Source organism: Tympanuchus pallidicinctus, unplaced genomic scaffold, assembly GCF_026119805.1.
Source record: "Tympanuchus pallidicinctus isolate F22 unplaced genomic scaffold, pur_lepc_1.0 scaffold1, whole genome shotgun sequence".
Classification (NCBI taxonomy): Eukaryota; Metazoa; Chordata; class Aves; order Galliformes; family Phasianidae; genus Tympanuchus; species Tympanuchus pallidicinctus.
In genome coordinates, this window is record NW_026294618.1 from 33,570,355 (window position 1) to 33,583,038 (window position 12,684).

Below are 12,684 nucleotides of genomic sequence, written 5' to 3' on the forward strand. Positions count from 1 at the left end.
CCAGATGAATCAAGTCTAAAGGATGCTGTCAGCACTTAAATAGGATTATACTTATTTCACATTTCAGATGGCTGAATGAAGGCAAAGCAGTAACCTTAGAACCACCTACTGAGCTTACTCTGTTAATAAACATCACATAACGTATCAAGGGCTATATACAATTCATACAAGGCCCTTGGTATTTAACACAGACATATTCTGAGCCTTAAACATAAAGCATATTTACAGTTTAACTTGAATTGTTCTCATTCTCATTATGGGAAAGGGAATTCTGATGGATTAACATTGATTAGACTGATAATTTAGTCACAAAATAAATGAAGGATTACAAATCAACTGGACTCTGGAACTGAAGGATTCCAATGCTTGACTTTACACAGTAAGACTGACAAGGAGCAGTTACAGACGAAGGAGGCAGCAAAATTCCTTCAGAAACACATTCAGAAAACTAACCATATATAGAAGTGCAATACAGTGGAGGCTCCTAGGAGGCAACATGGAACAGCCCATTTTGCCTACTGATGATTTTTCTGTATAAGATTTTAAAGATTTTTTTTTATTTATTTTTGAGAACTGGAAAATGATTAGCTGTTGTGCACAAGATGAATTAAGAAAGCAGCTGCTGTATCCAAACTAATCCAGAGAGTTTGGTGGGGTAGAGAAGAAGTAGTCTGTTACAGCCAATGTTTGAGTCCCACTACAATTCCAGATACAATTACCTACTTTGTGATACATGTTGTAAACCAGATTTTGAAGGAGATTTTAGGACAGCAGCTCTATCCATTCCCCAAATTCCCTTTCCCTGGGGACTTCTCCACTCAGTAGGATGATGAAAAGAACTATTGCCAGTTTAATGCACCAATTGTGCATACCATAACCGGAAAGTTAACCTGTGAGGTAGTGTTTGCAGAGTTGAAAACAGAAATGTATTTAATGTTGCAATGATATTAGAGATACATTTGCACTGCATGCTGCTCCTATTCAACAGAGAGAATACAGTGGCTCTCCTCTTACTTTGAATCCATCTGAATTTAACCCACACAACGTTATGGATTATAGAACTACAATCCTTGCTACTCCAGTCAACAAGCATTTCCATGCTGTTTCACTGCAACATATTTCTTTTGTATCTCGGTACGTCTTTCCTCAAAGAATTCATCAGGGAAGTTGTACAACAAAATTTGCTTTCAAGGACTAGATTTATCAGACGATTTGATAAAGTGAGAAGAGATTGATCTCACTTAGCTCTGGCCATCTAACAACCAGGCATCTGTTATTCCAGGCAGGTAGTGTCCTGCTATTGTCAGCACAGAGAGATAGATCATCTCCTGAAACACTTAACTGTGGACCCAATAGCTGTATTACATTGTTGTGACAACTTTTGGAGAGGCTTGTCTCTTTCTGTTGGTAACTACTGATGCCTAGATTTTAGCTGCATAAAGTAATGCAAGCCCTGGTCTAATTCTAGCAATTAGAAGAATTAATCCACAGGTTGCAAGTTCAAATGCAATCCAACTCAACAATTTGGATTGGATTGGATAGGATAGGATAGGATAGGATAGGATAGGATAGGATAGGATAGGATAGGATAGGATAGGATAGGATAGGATAGGGTAGGGTAGGGTAGGGTAGGGTAGGATAGGATAGGATAGGATAGGATAGGATAGGATAGGATAGGATAGGATAGGATAGGATAGGATAGGATAGGATAGGATAGGATAGGATAGGATAGGATAGGACAGGACAGAATATGCCATTCCAGTTGGAAGGAACCATCAAAGATCATTAAATCAAACTTCTGGACCACTCCACGGCCAACCAGAAGTTGAGGTATTTTATTAAAGGCATTATCCAAATGCCTCTTGAACACTGATAGCCATGGGTCATCAACAACTTCTCTAGACTGGAAGCCTGTTCCAGTGTTTGACTGCATTCACGTAAAGAAATTTACCTAATGTCCAGTCTGAGCCTCCCCTGGCGCAGCACTGTGCCACTTCCATGTGTTATGTCATCAGTTACAAGGAGCAGAGCAGCACCTCCCTCTACAATCCTTGGGAATTTGTAGAGAGCCATGTCACCTCTCAGCCTTCTCCAGAATGGACAACCCAAGTGTTCTCAGCCTTCCTAAAACTTGATCATCATACTAGCAAACTGCTATATTTTGCAAGAGTTAAAGCTTTAGGTCTCTAGTCAACAGCAAGTTGTTTTCAAATGAATGCCTTCTAGGCGTAAGTCACACCTAATTTAGCAATCTGAGCAAAGCAAGAAGAATTGAATTACTATCTGGAACAGGATCTAGCAGATCAATTGCAGTTCTTTGTTGTCACTCAGTCTTGAAACAGAAATACTTTCTTCTGATGGGCTGGGTACATGGCACTAACACTTCAATGAGTTTATTTTAAAAATAAACAGCAGCTTTCCACTTTCAACAGTGCAGGCTTTCCAGTCACTCACTGTACAGATTCTTTTATGCACACTTCCCACAGTATTCTTCTATCAATAAGACAGGATTTACTCAACAGAAAAAGTGTAAGATGTCTCCTCAGTGCAAATTTCTGTTTGGAGTTGATAATTTGTAAACTTGTTCTTGACACTGAAGGCAAATCTCTGAAACCCAACTCAGCATTGTCATTTTTCTTTTTTTTTTTTTTTAGGATATTTATTAGCATTATCAGGAGCTCTAATGTTTGTGTTTTTTTCTTTTACAGCGGTGTTAGCATATTTGCTATGCTAACTGGCACATTACCCTTCACAGTGGAGCCTTTTAATATCAAGCAACTACATCAAAAGATGGTTGTTGGAGAAATCAGCCCAATTCCATCAGATATCTCCCCTGGTAGTGCACTCAATTTTTTATAAAGAATATCAGTGTATATATATATACATACATATATATAATAGTCTAATTCATGAGATAAAGTCAATTTATCAATACTATAAACTTTTCCCTGGCAGATAGTATGAACCTTTTCTAGTTTGCTTGTCTTCTCTTAGAAGTAGTTTATGTGTCTTAGACAAGATCTGTGTCTGACAGCCCAGTAGGAAGATGCTGCTGCTGTCTCTTTTCAAAAGACCACTATGCTTGGTTCTTATATACAGGTGGAATAAAACGTTACTTTTACACAAAAAGAGCAGTTGTGCAGTGAATGAGTAAACTGAATCATCATGTTCAGTGCACCATATGCAGGTTATAGCCAAGCACTCTTTCTTGTTTTTCCCCAAAAAACACTTTTAAATTATTAAAACATTAAACTTTTTTTTTTTTTTTCCTGAATGGTTTACATTTGACTACAACAAAATCCAAAGCACCTAAGTAATTAAGGAAATGATGAATCCTGATGTTTTCATGAGAAAAAAATACCACTGAAATACAGCCTTTTCCACCTAGGTTTACTGACAATATTTAACAATCTACAACCTACGGAGTCTTCTACTGGCAAATGTAGTTTGAGCCTGGATTAGAGCCTGCAGCTCTAAAGCACAGAAGCAGCATTGGTATATGCACATATATGTGCATCTGTGCACAGATGTGAACACATCTGTGTTCAAAAATTTACTTCCACAAAGCTCAGAATTCCTACACAGCTCTGGCTTTAGTCCCTATTTTTTCTATACCTGGACTGGCATCGTCTCTGTTGACTATCACAGAATTTGGCAGCTTCTCACAGCCCCTTTAAATCCTGCAGTTTCAGTGATGAAGGCAGAAGGCAGAGAATAATCTGGGTCTTGCCCAGCAGTCTGCCAGTCCAAGTCCAGGCCCCCCCATCACTTTGAGTAGCTTTATTCCAACATTAGGCAGGAATGAGCAGGGGGACCAAGATGAGCTGCAGTGGCTGCCTACAGCCAAGCACTGGGAAGCAGCAGACAGTTCCAGGATGAGCTAGCTGGATCTTGTCTGCAGTCACAATATTAAGATAAAGTGATAATATAATTTCTTTTTCTCCCCCAGTAAATGGTATGAGGATATCTATTCCAGCTCTCCAGAATATTTGCACATTAAACTCTTATTTATCTTTCTTTGGAGATTGACTACCAGATGGCAGATCCATTTTTCTACAAGCTCTCCACTGATGCAATTATAATATTTCTGATTTTTCTTATTTATGCTATTGTTATAGCTGCTACTAATAAATACATTATCTCTGTTTTTCTACAAAGCCCACACAGTCAGTGGAAGATTGTGGATAACTCCATTGTTTCCTTGTCCACTGGGAATTTAGTGAGACAACAGTAGCACAGCATTGCATACTTCAGAATCTAAATTCTTCTGAAGAAGATTACAAAGTAAAAGGAGCATTATGTCCCCAGTTTAATGCTCACTTGCCATTTTGCTCATTTTAAAGAATCCCCAAGGAATATGGAAGAATTTGTCAGAGTTTTCTTAAATTAAAAAAAAAAAAAAAAAGAGGGACTTTATGCAGTATTGAAATTAGGTGGCCAACATACGGGAATATTTAAGCTTGCTCTGACCCAACACTAGGAAGTCAAAGCACATTATGTTATCTGGGCACAGGGGTGCATTTCCCTCCTTCCATACAGAATTTTATCAGTGTGATTAGTTTCTTTGTTGGACAAAATAACTTCAGGTGCCCCTTTTCAGAGCCTTAATCAAATGCTGAGTGGGCACAATGCTGCAGTTGCTTGTTGATTCCATACACCACATTCATCAAGATAAATCAAGCAGATTAGGAAGTAAGGTCCCGTGCCACATCCATAGCAGCATCCACAGGTTGCTTCCTGGCAGGGACCATGCTGTTCAACTTGCTCAGATGTCCTTGGAGACACAGGGGCACCACATGGGACTGCAGCAGCCTCAGGAGAACTGGAGCTGTCTTATGGAGCAAGTAGCCCTGGAGAGTGGATTTTAGTTTAGGTTCTTATAATGTAGAGAAGCAGCGTATGTGCAACATTTCCAAAGAAGGAAAATGTTGACATGCCTGAATAATCAAGGCTTACTGGAAATTATACCATTTCATCCAAATCCTGTGCAGGAGCTGTACACTTTATGCAGTCCTTACTTGAGCCTGATCCTGCTAAGAGGCCTGGAGTCAAAGAAGCAATGAAAGACAAATGGTTGAATGAAGGTTTCGCCAAGAAAATCCTGAACACTACTGCCAGTGAGAACAGGTAATTTATCTCACATCTCCCTCTGAGCCGGGGTTTTCAGGATTTGGGGCTTGGGGAGGGCAGAATTGTTCTTTTTAGGTTTTTGGTTAGAAATCTTTGTTACTGGTTGCAGGGTGCTCCAAAACGCCGTTTCTGAAATTTTATTTCAGAAAATGTGTCAACTTTTCTAACCACAGATAGATTTTATGTGAGAGAAAACGTTCTTATGAAACTGCTCATATTCTTGGTATAAGTAATTTTGCTCCTGGCATGCCTCATTGGTGCCACTAATTTCAGGAGTTCACTTTTAATCTTTTCCTGCATAACAAGGTCTCAGATTTCTACGTGAGGGAATGAAACTTTTATTTTACACTGAATGTCCTGTCATTCTAAAGATTTTGATACTCATCCATCTTCGTAACTGGACATAATTAGTCTTCACTTTTCCTTAGCAAGCCATTGTATTGTTTAAGACTATTATAGAAGCTTGAATTCCTCACTGGTGTCTACAGGAAGCACAGAAGGCTTTCCTACTACAATCTGTGTCTTCTGCCGCCAGTCATAGCCAGGGCTATTGGAAACTTAGCTGCAATTTGCTCGCTTCTCTGAGAACTGCCCATTGCTCCTATCTCTGACCCTTCTTCCAATAAAATACAGCTGTTCCCATTAACATCAAAGTTGGACCTCCAGAGGTCCATTCCAATCTCTACAATTCTGTGATTCCGCGGGCAAGTTTGTAAATACATCTTCACTGCCTTAGAACCCACAGCCGCTGTATTTCTAAAATGCCTCTAGTAGACTTCACTACTCAAAGCACCCAGGGAGTAAAATATTTCCCATTATAACATAACTAGTTTAATTTTGCTGTTTCAGGTCTCTAAAACCAAAAATCATCCCACACTTTCCTTAGGATTTTATCTTCTTGCCCTTTAAGGTTTTCCTGCCTTCGAGGCTCTTCCTGCCCTCTTATGTCCCTGCTATAGCCTTCCATTTGAGATTTAATCCATTTGAGATTACTGTATTGAGAACTCAAATACACACACTGGAATGAGAAAATGCTGTTTTCCACCTTCTAATTTTTCAAGCCTAATCCTGGTAGATGTCCTTTCAGAGTAATCAGTTATATCAACAACAAGGCATTTAATATTACAGTCACAGAACCTCAGCCCAGCAGTGAGGTTAGCAAAGCCAAGCGCAATATTTCTGTACACAGTATCACACTGTGCCTATTCAACCTGCTCAGCCACCTCTAGATACAGCATGGGAAATTCATTGCCTGCTTGTAGTAAATCCTGATACTGCGCCTGGATGTACTGCTTGTGTTTAAGTACTTTTTCCTGTTTCAGACTTTGCTTCAGCGAATTGAATCCTGTTGTTTTAAACTACATGACAGAAATGATGGAATTCAGCCTTTCAGAAGTTACCAAAATTCTAATAAATAACAGACCTTCTTCTGCCATGGCTTCTTATTGCTTATTGCTGAAGAAGCTGCTCAGGTGCCAGAAAGCACACAGAAGAATCCAGGTGAGACATGATGATCATGATATGCACAGTGTTCTCTCTGCATTACTCTTACAAGGAACATTGCTACAGCCATGCAGCATCAAGGAAAAAATAAAAAAAAGAAAAGCAGGTTGTGGAATGGAGACAAAACTTACCCAAAATGGTAAAGAAATTGCATATCTAAGTGCAGCCCTTGGAAGCCTTCATTCTGGCATTCTCAGCAGTGATTATTTTAAAAGATTTTTCACAGAGACAAATATCCTTTTTTTTTTTTTTTTTAAGTAACAATTTTTATTTATTTATTTTTTAATGAGCTGGTGGTTGTAATGGGATTGAGAATTAATATGATTTACATAAAAGATTATTTTTCCTTTGGGAAAAGGAGCATTAGCATCCAAACGACCTTACCATCCCTTCTGTTCCAGACTGCTCCATGCAGGTATGGTCCAAAGTCTGGGGAGGCAAGTGGAGAACTATGAATGTTGTAAAATCCTTTGCCACTGTATCTTTTTGGCACTTTTGCCACTGTATCTTACTCCTGGACTCCAGCTTTGACTTACTCGGGGACATGGAGTGAGATCAGAGGGAACAACATTTTTTAAAAATAAATTGAAAATATAATGGTAATCACTAGTAAGGCCACAACTAGTTAAAAAGGCTGTAAGCTTTTCTTTTACAACCGTCTCCACTCAGGGGTTCACAGCTCAGTCATAAAAATTTTGCTTCAGGCAGAAACTGGACAGACAGGAAGCCAAGTTCCAGCTTCTAACACACAAGTGCAGTGGGAAAAGTTTCAACTACAAAACAACACACATCAGCGATTAGCCTCCCATTCAAAACCTTCACCTCAGAGAAGCTGTATTTTGAGAAGGTCCAGTTGACTCCTCCAGAAATTATTTAGATGAGCTTGAGCAGATCCAGATCTCCATTCCAGTGCACAGCCCCAAGGTAGCAGCAGCCTGAGCAGTGTTTGCAGGCAGAGCCGTAACTCAAAACTATGAGTAGAGGAGTATGTACGTACATAGGGGGAGGAGGCAACCTTCACATATCTGGCTTTTTTTCTTTCATAATTTTAAATTGAGTCCACTAAATCACAACTCAGACAGAAGGAGCTGTGTTGTCAAGGCTGTGGACCAGTTTTCTTGAACCTCTGGATATCAAGCTGATTTACAGCCCTCCAAGATGGAACCTTATGGCTAAGTGGCAGCATTTCAAATCCTCTGCCACTTCATCCAGTAGGGCAGGGGAGTGAGCAAGTGCACAAAGTAGGGTACAAACTAAGAAGCTGTCTGTGCTGCTTCCTTCCATCCGGAAACAAAGGGTCCTCCCAAGGCAGATGGCCAAGTGGAATTCAAACACAGACTAAAAAGCAGTTATGGCTGCTAGCTAATAGTGGTATGGATAATTGTTTTGAACTCTCAGTATATATATGTTGCCCAAGCAGGCAGAAGATTTTGGTAGAGCAAAAAGGAGAAGAGGACAAACTTAAGAAAGACATGACTATGTTGTGCTTTTTTTTTCCTGTGATGAATAATTGTGGCAGATTGGACTCTAACATAAACAATGCTTTGTAATATCTGTTACTAAGAGAACAATGGAAATCTTTCCTTGTCATTAAAGGCTTGTTTCCTATTGCTTATAATCACAGAGTTTGTAAATGATATCATTAAACTAAGAAACTCACAACCTGCTACCATTTAGAGCACCATTTGCAGTACTATTTAGAGATTATTGTTAACTAAGAGTTTTCATAAAACTCATGTGGTTTTTTTCCCCAAATATTCACTCTACATTGTTTGTTACTTAATTGTATCTCTCTAATCCCACTTACATTCTTTTGCATTATGAAAATGAGTATTTCTCCCTTGTTGGCAGTTAGGCTCTGCAAACACTTGTAGTTAACAATGATCACCTCTCAGAAGCTTCTCATTCAAGCCTTAGTCACTCTTCCCAAAGAGCTCTTTCAAACAATGACGACCAGTGCTGCTCTTTCCTTGCCAGTTTCTCCAATAGTGTTCCTACTGCCTAGAAAGGCTGAGGTTCAGGCAACAAAAAGGGTGGGACTGGGGAAGGCTAGCTAAGATATCAAGATATCTTTTACACATATGCTGACACAAAGAGAAAACAGCCCAAAGCACAAATGGAGTAAACAGGAAAAAGAAAGAAAGGCTCTGGTGGGGCAATAGCCCTAGGGAGGATTCTATTCTTTGGTCCAGAAGAGGCCAAGCACATGCTCCCTGGCAGGCTGTATTGCCTGGCTGTGGCTGCAAAACAGGAGTGTGAGGATGTCAACAGAGAGTGAGAGGGGAAGCCTGCCACTTTTTCTTCACCTTCCAGTTCAGCCCCTGGTAGTGGTACTGGAGCTTAATTACAACAGCATGGGTATTTGATACTTGTACTGCAAATTATGCCAAGGATATTTCAAAATGCATAGATAGATGTTCTTTCTGTTCTGCATAATGCCAACTATTTGCTATTTATTACTAGCAGTGTGTGAGCCGCCAATAAACCACACAACATTTTTTCAGCTTTCCAGAACTTGCAAACGTATGCATCTGCTTTAACTTCATGGAGTTCAACAAGAACTCATGGGCATAAAATTAATGCATAAACATTCACTTTTACATCTAAGTGAGTGCCAGTTTAAATCTGAGTGAAGCAAATAATAACAACTAACAAAGTCACAGGTAAAACCAAGAGGCAGAAAATAATCCACCATTCACTGAAATGATCTCTGCTAAGGACCGTAAAGGATATTGTGCATTCTTGTCTGCCAATGAAAAGAGATGTTGATGGAGACCTAACATTTGTAAAAGAATACCAGGAAGCTAGAAGCCTCCTTCTCCTCAGCTAATTGTTGAGAAAGTTGGCATCCAGTTCCTTTGAAAGTTCTGCCCGTAAAGAACCAAATATATCAAATATCAACACAAACAGAAAAGTATTTGTGTTCATGACAGTGCTCATGAATAATATGCAATAAAAGCTCGACCAGTACAATCAGGGCAAAACATGTTTGGTATTCAAACATATATTCATAAACCACCGTGTTCAACTCATTCCAGGCAGCAGACTGGGCTGTGATTTTTAACACAATACCAAAGAAACATACAATTTCCTTACAAAATCTTTAGCAGCACTTCTACCACTGGAAAAAAAAAGCCCATGGAAATTATTTTTCATGTACAAAAAAACCTGTGTTTGGGAAAACAGTGTGAGTCATTGTGTTTGCAGCTCCTCCTTGTATACACAAGCTAAGATTTGTACATACAAATAATACTTTTGTTGGATGCAAACAGATGGGATTCTCATTTTCCTGGGTGCAATTAGAGAAGTCTGCTGAAAGCTCGACCCTGAAAAAAAGCATAAGATCCTTTCCATGTTCAAATTTGAGCCATAAGTCATTGGATAAACTTAAAACACAGCCTGTCCTTTTATGCATCGTAATTTCTCCAAGCAATGTATTTACATTTTATGTGTTCTGTTGTAGAAGTGGGAGCCTTAATGATTACAATTTGCCATCCAGAACTTTATAGCTAGTCCTTGCAGAAAATAGCGTTTTTGCCAAAAAGCTTCCTGCCCAGGTGCTTAACCAATTAGCTCTTAAGAGGTCTGGCAGTAAAAGCAGTCATGGCAAGTTTTCTGATATACTGTATATAAGGTGACAGCTTGCAAAATGTAAGATGAAAATTTGTTTTCTTAACTAGCAGTGTGTAAAATCCTGGGGGACTATTTGATTGCAGAGCCTAAAATGCTTATGACATCTCCAATTCCCAGCTGATCTAATGTGGTTTTAGCAATATGTTGTCAACTTTACCATATTGTGTTTCTTCTTATAAATACTTAAAAAATAATTTCCTTGATTGTGATTGGGTGCTGCAAATATGTAGGAAGGATGGAGTAACTCCACAAGCATGAGGTTTGAGGCCCTTAAGATTTTTCCAAATATTTTTCTATCTCACAAAATACATGCAAACTTTCAAAACTACCTCTTCTCCAAAATTACTCTCACTTTTCTTCTGATGGCTCACTATATTAAAAACATATAATTCACAAGGAGAATATTTTTCTATGAAAAGAATGAAAGAACCTTTTTTTTTTTTTTTTCTGAAGCAAGAAGAGTGTATGAGGTGGGGATGCCAGTGAAAAGACCAAAACTCACTATAGATAATCCTTGAAGTGGCAACTGTATGTCAGCAAAGTGGGTCTGCCAGATATGATACAGAAAATGTACAAAAAAAGAAAAAAAAAGCTTGGTACTGAACTGGAACATCCATGCAGACAATTCATGCGTTGCAGAAACATCTTTTTCAAGAAGGCCAGCCCTAAGGGAAGAGGGTCTTAGGAGAAACAGCACGTGGTGCAGATAGCTCATCATGGGGTTTCAGGCTATAGCAGGATATTTATAAGGGGTTTTCACCAAAATTCCCTGTGTCCTGTATGGAAGGAGGAAGGGGCTGTCAGTCCAAGTGCAGCATAGTTTCAAGAAGAACCTCTGGCAATGGGGTCTGCTCAGAGGAACCGTGGGTTTGTAAAAATAGGGTCTGTGTATAAGCAAGATTTCCCATTACACATGTTGTACTGTGATTTCCTTTGAAGTTCAAAGTGTTTTTTTGTTCCATACTAATCGAACTCTGTTTGATAATTTTGCAGAGGGAAAGCACCATAGAAAAGCACAATATTAATCCCAATAAACACGTGAATGGGGAGTCAGAAATTCCAATTTCCCAGCAGGATGAAAAGGACACTCTGGAAAATCTCAGAAATCATGACAGTAAGACTTTCCCTTCTGTAGTAACCCTGGCAATGCCAGATGCTATTCAACAAGATGAGATTGCAATTACATCTGAAAACCAGGAAAAATTGACAAAAGGTACTGCCTTGGCATCTTGGCCTGAAAGAGTTCTAGGATGTTACATCTGTGAAATATAAAAGAGAACACAGTTCCTGAAAATGGCATAGAAATATCCTTTCACTTTGTCTTGAAATGACAAATATTTTGAGAAATTGTTTTCCACCCTCAAGTTTGGTTATTGATTTAATGCTAATCTGGTGAAAAAAAAAAGCTAGCAAGTCTATATCTGATCTAATTTATACTCTGCGGGTTCCCTTTACAAATAATTGTATGTCATTATGCAGGTTAGTTACTACAGTGCCTTGAAAAATAGACGTTTATCTGTTAAAAAAAAAAAAAGACATCATTTGAATTCCCAAGCTGAATGTGGGTATGGTGCAAGAGTCGTACCTTTGCTACTCAAGAAGATGTTGCACTCACTTCCATGGCATTATTTTCAATAGTCTTCAAAAATACATGCAATTGTAAGTGTATAATATTGCATGATCAAACTCCAGATCTGAACATAGTCCTATTTCTGCTGTGGTTACTGCTTGCCTACATCTACTTACGCATAAGATACAGTTAAATTAATTGGATAAATAGCCCCAGAAACATAAAAGAATAATGGACACAAAAATTAAGGCCGGCAGCTTTAGGCAGAGATGCTCATTTAAGACTACTCACCCAATCAGAACGCCAGGTAAGCTGGTTGCTTACCTCCATATCATTGTTTTGTTTTTTAATCTTAAGTGCAAGACGTAGGAGGCAATATACCTTTACAAGTGCTCTATAAACAATCTATACACAATCTATAAACAATCATTTTTTTTATTCGTGACAAAGCTGTTTTGATATTAACATGCCATTTTTCTTCATTACAGCAAAAGCCAATCTGACTCATCCTATATTCTATTTAGTTTCCAAGTTTGCAGACAGAGAGTTGGTTCATCTTGGACTTCCTACATCATCAAGCAAAAATACACTACATGAACCTATATATCAGCCACTTTTGGACTTTCAGGAGAATCTGAAGGATTTTGAGGACTTGACTGTAGCCAGAAAATCAGGTCTTCAGGAGAAATCACAGGCCACAGTAGCAAACAACCAACCTCCTTCTTGAAACATCCAAGCAGTGACAAGCACAAGCAAAGTGCCTCCTCAGTCACTAATGGAAAACAGAACTATTACCAGGAGTCCTTTGCCTCAGCAGGACATGAGGTTTAAAGATCTTCTGAAGACAG